This window comes from Dermacentor albipictus, chromosome 10 (assembly GCF_038994185.2).
Source record: "Dermacentor albipictus isolate Rhodes 1998 colony chromosome 10, USDA_Dalb.pri_finalv2, whole genome shotgun sequence".
In the NCBI taxonomy this organism is placed as follows: domain Eukaryota; kingdom Metazoa; phylum Arthropoda; class Arachnida; order Ixodida; family Ixodidae; genus Dermacentor; species Dermacentor albipictus.
The window spans coordinates 59799923-59813549 of record NC_091830.1 but is presented as its reverse complement, the minus strand read 5'-3'; the positions used below and the strand labels follow the sequence as shown (position 1 = coordinate 59813549).

General features: G+C 42.9%; 1 long non-coding RNA gene across 1 annotated transcript; it reads left to right on the top strand.

Annotated features, from left to right (window-relative positions):
* Positions 1 to 2019: 2019 nt before the first annotated feature.
* On the top strand, positions 2020 to 13095 carry LOC135912103 (uncharacterized). The gene is made up of 3 exons (XR_010567562.1): positions 2020 to 2137; positions 10987 to 11079; positions 12988 to 13095. It is a non-coding gene; the product is annotated as an uncharacterized lncRNA (long non-coding RNA).
* Positions 13096 to 13627: the final 532 nt, after the last annotated feature.

The following is a 13627-nucleotide window of genomic DNA, read 5'->3' as shown; positions in this document are numbered from 1 at the left end:
AGCCTTATCAGGTCTAATATATGATTTTTCGTCCATGGGTAGGCATGTTTATCATAGGAATGCTTCAGAAATTCACGTTGGCTATTCTTTAATATGTATTTCAGTATCTAAATTAGGTTCAAGAATACAATATTGACATCATTGTAATAAATGATGTCGTTTTGCATGCCAGTTGATGCACTACATCAAATAAAACAAATCGCTGTATATCTGATTGTACCAAGCAATCTGGACTGCAGCTTCCGGCAACATATTGTTAGAACACCTAAAATAAGAGCCAATTACGGAAAAGAACTAGTCAGTTACCAGGTATCTGCACTTTTATATGGCCTACGTAATTTTAATGATGTACTTCCGGAAGGTTCTAATAAATCATGCAAAACTTGTCTCATTGCGAACAATAATAAGTTTGTCTTGTAAGAATCGTAGTATAAATCTTTAGTGTTTTGTTTCTTTTTTTTCTTAAAGTTTTAGGTTTTAGTGGTAGTTAGAAACAATCTGTATAATAAGTGTATTCTCTGCAATTTTTATATTTGTTGTAGACATGTTCTTTTTTTACGAAATAATATGTCGTATCATGACGTTCCGGTTCATTTCGGCATGTCTGTAAAATTTGTGTGCTGCCTACGGCCTACGTGCCTAAGTGCTGTAGTAGCAGAAGCCTTTGTCAGACCACATAATATTTAGCGTCTGCTTTCATTCTGTTGTCGACAGGATAAATTCATTCATTCATCCAGCTGCAGCTATATCGGTCTCAAGTGGATTACGTGCTACCATCTTCCTGTTGCCATCCACAGTGCCCTAATCCATTGCCATATTTCCTTCCCTTGATCGTAGGGCATTTTCTAGCATCCTAAAATCTTTTTTTATACAACGAGTTGGGGATCCATGTTTCGGCACTAGCAGTATACAGTACAGTAGGTGTGTACTTTTAAATTCAAGTACGTTGGTGAACTTCCGTTTTCGGCATCATAGTACCGGCTATATTTTCCTAGGCCATTTTTTTATTAACGTATGCTATTTTTTTGTAATTGTCCATGTCACCTTAGGCAAATTAGCCTACACCTATTTATTATTGCGTGGTTAGAATAAATTGAACGCCATAACAGAGATCTTGTTGCCCTGTTCAATTGCTGAAGATTACAGTACTCTTTTGTGCTGAAACTTCAAAGCTAGGGTCCTACATCGCCGGCTGCAATCCTTTGTCATTTATGGGAAGTCATCTCTACTGCTGAGGACTGGCATACAGCATATAACGACGTTTACGTAGCACATTTTGACACAGTCAATCAAATGTGTAAAGCGAGGCTCTCGACATGTAGTTGTTTATTCGTGAAATGGTAACGTAAGTGTACAATCTACTCCAATATGTTGTACACGACTTCGATTCGCAATTGAATACCGTTTGTCATCCGCATTCTAAGAACATAAAAGATTAATGTTTTAAAATGTTTTAATGCAAGCTCTCGCGCATATGCACATCATTTCTTAAGTAGATATGTCCCATGTTATACATTTATAATTGGTATTATAAACGAAATATCATTAAGAAATGCGCGGATCGGTACGTTTACCTTTTACTCTATATCACACCTGACGTGAAGACTGACATCTCGTACTGTTTTCCCCAAACGATTGAATAATTGCTCAATTTGAATAACCTTGCTATTGTTATACACATAGCGAAACCTTACTCTAAATTCAAGTATTTCATTGAAAAACTAAACGCGTGGTTACCTCAAGATATTCCTCACAGTATACGCCAAATAAAGCATTGATATTATGTAATTTTACAATACTGTAAGAAAGCTTCCCTGCAATCTTTCGTAGAAACATTTCTTAAGAACGTTTGCACTGCACCATTCTTTACAGTGCATTTATAAAGAAAGTAATCTAGAAAACAAAAATTTACAAGAGGGAAGTTAACATATATTGAAAGAGAGGCACCTAAAAACGCTGTTCATTTGTTTTTGCAGACCTTTTTGTGTACCCAAAGCTTCTGGAGAGCAGGTCAGGGGATGGTCCTCTCATCTTGCAAGTTCATCCTGGTCTCACCCTCACTCTTGAAAAAAGCTCTATCGTAGCAAATGATCTGCATTTTGTAACTTTGTCAAGTGAAGAAACTCACAAATCTATTGTAAGTACCCTTATATTGCCACGTTGTAGTAACGGTGAAAAGCACAGAGCCGAAACTGTGAATTACAAAGCTAACTTTTCATTGGGCGAACCGATGCCCATAGCTGCAAGTGACAGTCGAAGTACAACGATAACAGGAAGCATGGTTGACGATCGTCGAAATGCGATCTGAGGATCAGAGGTGTCGGTTTTACATACATGGCTCATTTACCCTCCAGCGTCATCGCAGATGCTTGCGTAAGTTCTGGAATATACACCTGTATTCCAGTCGCGCGGAGCATTTGATTACAATAGGCTCGGCGACAACATAGAGAATAGATGGAACCATCGGTAACATTCCAGAAGCTACCGATGAAAAAAGAGAGCTTTGCGCTTGGCGATAATCTTCACAATTTGTGCGCCACTGAAATGCATTCACCGCATACACATAATTAGGTATGCGTGTAAATATCACTTCAACAATATGGTAGTGCGTCTTTACAATATTTCTGTAATGATAGGAGCATATTCAATAGAACAAATGTATGATATGCCCAGGCCAAGCGACTGGAAAGATACAATGCGTCCGTCATAATCAGATCATTATTTAGCGTGTAAAATCCCAGAATAAACAAAGGATACGATATCACGCTCCCATGGGCTATGCCGCTACAGCTAGGCATGCGACGTTGTAGTCGCATACGTCTTACCGCCCTTTCATTGTGCTCAGAAGCACCGGCGTGTAAAATGGCACCGCTTTTCTTCCTGGTCGTGTTATACAGGACAATTCACACATCACGACTAAGTTGTTGGCAAAATAAAACCTTCGACCACTACGAGGGCAAAATAAACCCTCGACCACTACGCTGTCCTTCTGCCGAACACAACACAGACTGGCATTGAGGCTGAGATGCTGTCTGCAAGGATCAAGACCTTACTTGGTAAAAAAAAAAATTCCCCTCCTCACGGATTACGCAGAGACAGCCGATGAGCAACCTCTTGAGACAACGTGGCAACACGCAGCACACGCCGGCAGCTGGGTCTGATAATACGTTGCGAACGTTCTAAGAGCGACACGACTATTTATAAAGAGCGCATTTAGGCGTACATGCGAGCTACCAATGTTCCTGAGGGTCAGATGGTAGACGAATTTTCCAGCCTTTTGGGACCGCAAACCTACACGCTGCAATAGTCGCTTACCACTCCGCATGTACCGTCCGCGGAACCGCTTGAAAGCTTGTGCTAGTTGCTCCGCAAACGTTTTTCCTCAAAACGCTATGTCATAGGCGAGCAAGCGAAGCTTCGTGGTAGAGTACAAAATGAGCATGAAGCGATATTGCAGTACATGGCACAGCTGCGGACACTGATGCAAACGTGTGAGTTTGGTGCGTTCCTAGACAAGGCGCTTCGAAAACGGCATGTGTGCGGTTTGCACAGGGTGGACGCTCAAAGAACTGGTTTTTTTAAACACAAGTACTGAGCGTTTTAACAACCGTTGAACTCGTTAAAGTGTTGCAAGCTGCGCTGTCTAAAGCTATAGATACTCATTCGAAGTTTACATGAGAGTTCTGAGTGCATCAGTCGTCCAGTATCCGAAGAACTGTGAAATTCTTTCGGTGTGGTTCAAGTCATGTCGCCAACGAATGCCCGCATGTCAATGCAACCTGTGTCTTGCGCAACAAGACAGGCCAAATTGAGAAAGCCTGTCTGAAACGGCAAGGTTAATTGCAGCCTGAGCGAAAACTAAGAGACCAGCACGTGCGGTTGCTGAAACCCCCAGAATTTCCCGTACAAAGCGTTATTGGCAAAGAAACAAATAACCGCCATCATGCTCAGCTTGAGTTTTGAGCGTGTGTCTTTGCTGATGGAGCTTGACACTGGAACAGCAGTGTCGGTAATACCGGCGAACAAGTTGCGCTTGCTTCCATTCGGCAGCAGCACTGGGGAAAACTAAGTTGAGACTCACAACTTGGACACAGCAAGCTGTTGAACCATGTCGTGTTTCTTTGTTATGTTTGAGCACCACGATCAGAGCCAGTAATTGCCGCGTTGCGTGCTTCCTGAGAATGTTCGGTTGGGTGCTGCTCGGGCGCAGCTAGCTTCAGTAAATACGCCTCGAATGGAAGCAGGTTCGCGGTCTGCGGCAGTTGTAGCGTGATCCAGCACTGAACACTGAATGACTTTCCGAGCTGGATAAATTTATGTACCGTTGCAGGACCTGTTCGGAAATGGGGTAGGCACAATTTAAGGTGAGGAATCAACCATTGTTTTTAAGAATGGTAAGCCTCTAAGGTTCTCAAAGCGTTCTATTTACTCTCAATGCACCTCTTGAGGACGAATTTTGAAGAAGAAATGGATGTATATATAGACACCAGTAACTAGCAGAAAGAACGCAGTTCTGGTCTCACCAGTTATGAAGCGATACAGGTCCATATGACGCGATAACAAGCTTACGATGAGCTCAGTACTGGACGCAGAACAGTACCCGCTACCCAAAGCTGACAATAATTCAATTTTGGTGTCTTACGGGCCAAAGCGACGATTTGATTATAAGACGTGCCGTAGTGGGCGACTCCACATTCATTTCGACCATCAGGGGATCTTTAACTTACCCCAATGCATAAGACACGGGCGCTTTTGCATTTCGCCCCCATCGAAATGGGGCCGTCGCGGTCGTGAATTGATCACGCCACTTCGCGCTTAGCAGTGAATTATCATAGCCATTAAGCGACCGCGGCGGGTCGTTACCCAAGGCTGATCAGTTGTTTGGGGCCCTCGCTTGCGGAAAGCAGTTTTAACGCGACAGCGTTAAGGAGCTCGTATCGCAGAAAAGCTGGTGTCGTCGGCATTGGTGTCGGCATCGGCGTCAGCGGCGTTGGCCATGAGCGATAAATCCCAGAAGGCACTTCACTAATGAAAAACACCTTGCAAGATGGGCTGGTGGGAATCGAAAAAGGGTCTCCGGAGTGTGAGATGGAGACGCTACCACTCAGCCACGAGTTCGTTCCTTCAAAACGGCACAAAATCGCCTTTAGTGAATACGGTGTTGCCTTAGAAATGTGCCATAGAAAGTTGTACTGCGGTGCATATCGGTAATTATGACCATGTAACTTACAGAAGTCGCAGTTTCACGAGTAGCGAAGTACGTTTCCGCTACATTTCTTCTGCGCTCTGCGCACACGCAGAGCCATCTTGTGACAATTACAGAAGACCTCCTCCTCGCAATGTACGGCGGTGCCTCGACGCGTGGCGTGCCACTCGCCCCATGATCACCTCCGCTTTCATGGCGCTTCGGGGCCCGCCTGTCTGTGCTGATCGCGACGTTTGGCTGGCGTAGCGCGTTTGAGTAGGCGGTGCGAACGGGGTGCGATAACGCTATCGCGTTCCACTCTTGAAGGTGAAGCTTAAGCGTCCTCCAATTTTTATGAAACGAGCGCAGCAGCACGGAGCGTAACAGGGGCCCTATGCTGTGAATCGTCTAGCCTTCAGTATTGAATCTGCGCCCATAATATTTCCAACAACAACGGACATTTATTTTGAAGGGTCTCAACTTCGTGTTTCGCTACATTGACGACATCCTGATTACTGACCCCTCGCTGAAAGGAAAAGCGTTTGCAGACCCTTGGCATAGCTCAGAAAAGCGTGCCGGATTGTGGCATTCGCGTGAAGCTGCCCAAATGGGATTGTTTGTGACACGATTTTCGGTTCGGGCCATTTAATTGACAGGCACGGAGGCACCCCAATGGACCAAAAACTGGCTGCGATAGCCAATGCACCGGCACCTGCCTATAAGCCCCCACTTCATTCGCTACTACCTCTTATTAACTACCACGAAAAGCTCGCTCCAAACATTTGCAATGTTCTTCCCCCGTTGAACATGCTCCGACATAAAGACGTTGCATGGGTTCGGCTCCAGCTTGCGACAATGCCTTCCAGCACATTGAGCAGCTGCTTTCGTGAGCCACCATTGTGGCATTCTACGACCCAAGCTTCCCACTGCAACTTCGTTGAGATGCGTCTGCCTACCTGATAAGTGTAGTTTTGGAGCATGTTCTTCCCGACGGACATGTAAGGTCAGTAGCCTATGCCTCCCCACATTCAGTCATGCTGAGCAAGACTATGGTCGATTAGAAAAAGGAAGTTCTCCTGTTTGGAGTGAAAAAAATGCTAGTTCTACGTTCACGGAAGACATTTTGTTTTGCCACGCGGATCACACGTTCTCGGCTACATTTTTTCTATAAGTGTCATAACGACAATTGTCCCCGCAAGACTGCAACGCTTGGGAGACGGATTGTGATGCAGTTCTGCATAGAGTGACTCAGTACATTCTGTCAAGCTGGCCACATGATGTCCGTGATGCCCGTCATGCTTAGTAGCTATGGTGTTGGGCTGCTATTCTGGAGGTCGCGTGATCGAATCACGGCCATGGTGACCACATTTCGATGGGGGTGAAATGCGAAAACACCCGTGGTACTTAGATTTAGATGCACGTTAAGTAACCAAAAGTGGTCCAAATTTACGGAACCTCCCACTAAATCGTGCCTCAAAATCAAGTCGTTATTTTGGCCCGCAAAACCCTATAATTTAATTTTGTTAGTGTCCAAAATGGCGTCACACCTCATTCTATCGCAGGAGGCTATTGCTGTAACTACGTCGAGGATGCATCACACGAGGCATGCGCGTACTGGTTATGGAAACTTTTCACACATTTATGTAGGGTAAATTGAAATATGGGCATCCTGGGGTCGTTCGTACAAAAGAACTAATGAGCTACACGTGGAGGCTTGCCATCGAGATCGATATTGAGCGCTTTACTGTATCTGTCACAACTTGCTCGTCTCGCCGCAACTTGCCGCCTAAAAAGCCATTGCATTCTTTGTAACGATTTACATGCTTATCTTTTTGGTGCTATAAACGAAGTAATGGACCTCGTGGTGGTCGATTTAAAGTGGCCTGAACTTTTGTACAGTGTGTACAAGCACGACTCAAACAGCAAAATAACTGGAACTGTTAAGCAAATTCGATCCTCTTTAGACATCAGTGTTTTAGAACTGCACTCAATTTACCTCTTCATATTTCCAGTAGCACATGTAGACGCTTGCAACGAGGCACGTGCGAATGGCTTAGCACCATCCAAGTAGCAATGGTCGGGGAGAAGAGTTTGTCCAGACCCTCAAGGCCGTGCTTTGGAACTCCAGTATATCTACGTTTGTTTCAGACTTCGTACACTTCCCCCTGTCGTACCGCAATATTCTGAAAGCAATTACTACATAGGCATCCTCTGTCTTGATGCTGGGCAGGCGCCTCAGGACAAGGCTGGGCCTAATCAGACTGCCTGTGGAGAAGCGGATCGCACAAAAGCCGGTTCTGTAAACCAATCACCACAGGAGCCGAGTGACTGCGTTCAGTGAAGAAGGCCTCCGGAGAGTGCAGAATTTCGCCCGTAGCTTTAAGGCGCTTCAGAGCCACCATTCTCTCCCGCAAAGGTCCAGTGTCATACCGTGTTAGTATCGCGGCCCCTCGAGGTGCATGTGAACGGGTGTGCAACCGAAACCACATCCTGCATGCTCTGGACTCTCGCGACACTGTGATTGCGATGCAAGGATTTCACAATGAAGACAATGCCAAAACTGGTATAAGCGCTAGCCGCCGTAGGTAACAGGCCCCCTAACAAGGTCGCCAGTACCCATTGCGACAGCGCCGCCGTTCCAATCGCTACGGCCCGTAATTCTCTTTTAAGGAAAATAGACAAGCGTGGGAGAGATGATATGCCGCGCCGGAGTGATCGAAAAGATCAGCACTGTAAGTGACAGAACGTTTAGGTGCTCCAACTAAGCAGGGGATGTTGCAGTGGCACACGCCTGTGACACATGTGTGCACGTGTGCACAGGCACAAGCGTGCCTGCGCACGCATGTGCCTATGAGCATGTTGGTGCTGCTCTTCGTTGCAATGTAGAACCGATAGTCCGCCTATCGATGTTAAGTTGGTGGCAAACCAAAGCCTTCGTGCGCGCTACACTACGACGCTGTCATTCCGTAAATACGAGAGTTTATTTTCAAAAGAAATGCTCAATGAATATCGCACCCTAATAAATGAACAAAATATTACTAGCGAGAAGCATTGCCTCGATTTGCTAAATTCAATTCTATCGGTGTGAAGTTTATATTTTTTGTTCTTTAAAGAGAAAGAGAATCATAGCAAAATGTTGTTGAGCCTGACGGACATCCGCTCCTCTTGTAGTGGACAATGATTCACAAAACGTAATTTAGAACATAGCAGTGCATTATTGCACAAGGTATATTTGAATATTACATTGCACATATTATTTGTTACTTGCAACATAGAAAGGCGAACCATATAAGCACAAGTAAAATGACTGAATAATAGTGAATGTGGTAAATCAGCACCAGCAAATAGAAGTAGTAATTCGATGGCACACAAATCAACGAAAACAATTTCCTTGCTACTTTCAGAACTATAATACCGAACACTATAATATACTCTGTTATTTGTAGATTGCTATATAGGTGCAATAAGGGCTGTAGTAAGTCGCTGCCTATCGTTCTTTTTATTAGCCTCTATAAATTCTCGCACACAAAAATCATAGTTGCCTTTGAGAGTAGGATTGCTTATGATTATCAGAAAAGGGTAACGTATATTTTTGCGTACCATAATTCCTGCGTGTTTTACGATTGGTACACTGGGGTGGGAAAATTTGGGATTGTAGTATATAACTCGGCGGCGCTGAAAGTGCTTGAACTATTAGGGGCATGTCTGCTAACTGTAATTTCTCGAAGAAAGACATGGCTAAAAATACCAGGAAAAAAAAAGGAACATGAACTGCGGATAGGCGCTAAACTGCATTGCTTGGGCCGAGGGGGCGTACATTGGCTGCCCGTCATGGGCACTTGCCGACAAAGAGATTGCATTTCTGACGCACTAGAGAGTTCCTAAAGTCACCGTGCCACTATTCGTTTTTCATGTCTATAAACCCTGTTTTCTTCAAACAAAACTTACTTGGAAGGTTAGCACCTGCCCGTCGTACATGTTCCTTTTTTGTCCTCGTCTCTTTAGCGTTGTATTTCTTCAAGTATGTAGCCCCAACTCACCCACATCAAGATGCTGCTGTAATTTCTCCTTAAGTACTGAGAGGACGAAAGGGGTTAAAAAACACAATAAAAATATCCAACCTTTAAAACAAGGTTAGCTGCCTTCAGTCTAAAGAAAACCATCATGTGATCGATGTAATGGAAAGTGCCGCTTACTGACACAGTGAAATTTATGTAATACGTTCTTGAGGAGCTGCGTTTTCGTGCAACTGCTCATTCAACTTGTGTATATTAGAACCGAAATAGCTAACTATATTCATTTGTTTCGGCTTTAATTAGTAATAAAGATATCCTGACAGCCTGCTAGAACATATTATTTTTGTCGTAGTTGTGTACCTCTTCAGAAAATTTCTTTTCAGGAATTCTGTATAAGAACCTTGCTAATGTTGGAGTTTATGTGAAGCAGAGCGTGATTAAGTGTTTAATAAAATGTTTTCAACTGGCCACAATCCACACAAATTTGTTTGCTTTTATCCTCTGTTGTGTGAATATTATTTAATGCTTATGTTTGTGCACCCAAAACCCCGCCGATTTAGTTTCGTGTGATTTCCATGATTGTACACTATGCCACTTACAAGTTATACCAAAATAGAAACTCTAAATTAGGAAGATGTAAAGAATTGGACACGTGCGCGATGATGTCCCGTTGACGAAGGTGTCAATGCTTGTTGCGGGAAGAATGGTGATGACAAAGATATACCCTAAAAGTACGAACTGTATCAAGCAACACTTTACACTTTTGCAGCTCATGTGTCACGATGATACATAAACAAGCTATTTTTAACCTAGAACACGAACACGCCCAGCGGCTCATACCGAAGGTCTTAATCAAAGAAAATAAGGTCAATCAAGGATTACAGCAATCATAAATCATTATTCTCAAGTAAGGTCAGCGTGCTTTGGTGATGCCTGTGAGCCGATATACGTGCAGGATTAATGTTAATTATTTCTTGTTTTTTGCACGCAAGAGAGATACACTTTTTGCGCCAGCTTGTCAGTCAGCATACAAATATCAACCAAGGTCATTAGCTGGTAGCTGTACTTTGGCGCCCTTGTCACCGTCGCATAAACTACCCATTGATGATTCGTGCTACTGGGTATGAACTGGCTGCTGGTATTAACGTAGGCATCTTGGGCCACACTAAATCTGCCTGAAGAGACAACATTCTGTTGACTTTCACTTGGCTTATTGGACAGCTAATGGCACGTGGTTTGTGCCAGTGGGAATTTACGTGACCGACTGTGTATGTGCTCATCCTTGGCCAATCCCCAAGAATTATTTGCTGCTGTAACTCAAGGGTTATGAAACAGTAAATACATTAGGTATGTGTCTTATCTCTTTATGCACACACATCTCATTGATGTTATTTACTCCACAAGTATTTTCATATAGACAGAGACAGCTAATACGTGCAGGCGACGAGGCTGTGCTAGTGTACGTCACACCTTCCACCTGTCTCCTCGCTGATCAAACAATTCTATATTGCGCTGCCTTGAGATCATCTGCACTTATAAGACATGTTTTCTAATCTTTAAGGTGCACATGCAAGGTTGTTCTAGCAATGGAAGCATTGAATTGGTGATGTGTTTAATTTACTTGTCAGCATGCTTTATGACAATTTTTGTGTTTCAATGCACAAATACCTTACTTTGTTTCATTTTATTTGTAACAAATACCAGCCATTTTCACCTACGAGTCCATATTATTAAAGGGATGACTTATTCTAAATGATATTTCTTCTTTATATTGATTTCCATAAGCTAAATGGAAAAGAACTGGAAAGAAACTTGTATCACGATACCACGCATATGTCATCTCTTATTGTGGATCGGATACAAGGCAGCGTGCAAGTGGTAAGATTCGTAAAACCAAGTTTTACGACTGCTTCTAAAAACTTCAGGAGTATATTTTTGCACAATACCGAGTAACAATTTGCCGTTAATACATTTCCACCAGATTACGGATCTTATATTCAGTAAATTCTCAAGAGTAGTTCACTGAAAGCGTGTGTCAGATAATTGCCGTGTGTCCCCTCTAATCGTTATTACTTATCAGCTCGTCTTTCCTTATGTTCTTTGGGACGTCATTCTCAGTTGATACTTCATCGGAAAACAGCGGCTGCGTTCTATTCTTAAGTAATTGTAGAATTAGACATATCGTTTCATTTTTGAGGGACGATTGACGAGAAAGCAAGGAAGCGAGAACTGGTACAGAAACAGAAAGAAGCAGGAAAACACAAATGCGCTTTGTGTTTGCATATGGCTTTTTATTTTTCGCGCCTAGTCCGAGATTTCTTGTTCTTTCTCATGTAACACTAATGTTCTCGAAGTAAAATCTTTGGAACGAAATAAGGTCATGGCATGCATATATGTGTTCAGAATCAAGACATCAGTATAGTGTTATTGTTCTTGGGCTAAATCAAGAGCCCACAGTTTCCTTCCGTTTGCTCCCGATACAAGTTATCTTATCAAAATTAAACCGTACTCTAGCGAAAATTCTTTACAACTTGTTTGTGTTTTCGGTTCTCCCGTGTGCCCCCATATGCCCACTACGTCGCATCAGTTTACTTGGTGCCAGAATCAACGGTCGACAGCTTGTGTACATCCGACAATCCAACAAGCCATGTGCGCGGCAATCTGTTCTGAACCAGTTATGTTATATTTTCAAATAGTTTCGCTCTGCGCCGAAATTCCTGTGGCGTGGCTTTATTTCTCCCCGCTGACCTAACGTTCTCCCGCGCGTCGTACCCATTCCGAGGCCTACCGACGTGCACGTTCTGCACTTACCTTATTTTTTAAATGTACAATCTCAACTTGTACAATATCATGAGAAACAATAAAAACTCAGATTGGTTAAAGTGTTATGTAAATATTCACCTAAATTTCTGCATTGTTTTCCTTTTAGTGTAGACACTAGCTTTCAGACTGGCAACTACTACACTTCGCGTCACTCGCTAAAGTGACCCACATTGTTGAATAACAACGCCTAATTCACTTTTTCAATAGAATTTCAGACACAGCTCCCAGTAACACTGCTACTGGTGTCCATCTGTTAACAAATGTTCATGTTATTCCGCAATCAATCTGCCACAGCTTGAATCCTCTAAGATGTGGAACCTCAGTGCATGCACCCACCTGACAGACGCCAACACAAGAACTACTTGTGAAATTAACAGTAAACACTGGCACAGTAAAAATAAATGCACACAGGCAACATGTGTTCCTTATCGATCAATGGTGCCTTGAACCATCTCTGCTCCAGAGACTGAAATTGTGCGTGTTCAGATTAGTGAACAAGGGAGTGGTTTGGAGAAACTGGTGTAAAGAACTATTTGCAAACACAGCGGTCGTTTATTGCCCATTATTCGCCGATAGCTGATGAGAGATGAACGTACGACCCTGAGTCGTCACTTTTGCCTTTCCCGTACTCTTAAATGTGTAGAGCTGTGCGTAAACTGACATGAACGAAAAGGGGGACAGTGGGGGGGGGGGGTCTCTCTTAGCCTTATCAATTACACTTGCAGAGACATAAAAGAAATATTCCCTGAGGCAAATACACCTCGGGTATATAATATAGTATATTGTATGTTGGCAATAGCATAAATAGTTAATGTGCACTGATATTAGATTCCATGTACGATAGAGAGACAAGAAAAATAACTGCTATACACCACTTCAATTACATTTTCATGATGTTTGTGTCTTTTTTATGTGTGGCTGAGCTTATGGAAACTGTATTCATTAGTATATTACAAATTTCAGCGAGGAATTCTCAATAATCACTTGAGAATCGCTCCCATCGAAGTTGCAAGCCGGTCCAGCAATGAGAACACTCCTCATGAAACCACTACAATTGCAGAAAGCCCGACACCAAGGTCCAATGGAAGTAAGGCATTAGTTCTTTTACAGATTTTCTGCATTAGCTGCATACTTATTTATACCCTATTATGCGAATTGTTAGCTACGTTTGTAAAGTTCGTGAATAAAACGAGCAAATTATGCAGTTTTGGAAGAAACATATGAATGGATATCTGAAAAACATTTTCACAATATCACGCGAACGCTTTGGGGAAATGCTTACGTAGGAATTATTGTTAAATCCCTCCGAATGCTTAAGTACATTTTATCTAGGCTGTCGTACAGGTGAACATTGTAAATTTCAACGCATACAATCACCAACTGAACTGAGAATGCGGAGTTATTATCTATGTTCTCGTCATGCATGTTGCTGTCTAAAATATAATAAACCCTTGAGAAAGGTTCGTTCCTTTAGATATTTATAAATGATCGAGCTCTCAGCCATACAACCTTGAGCCCAGATTTTCAATACCCTTAGTGTAATAATATGCATTTATGGCTGAGTATACATCTTTAGGTTTATTTTTCGTTTCTTGCACACTGT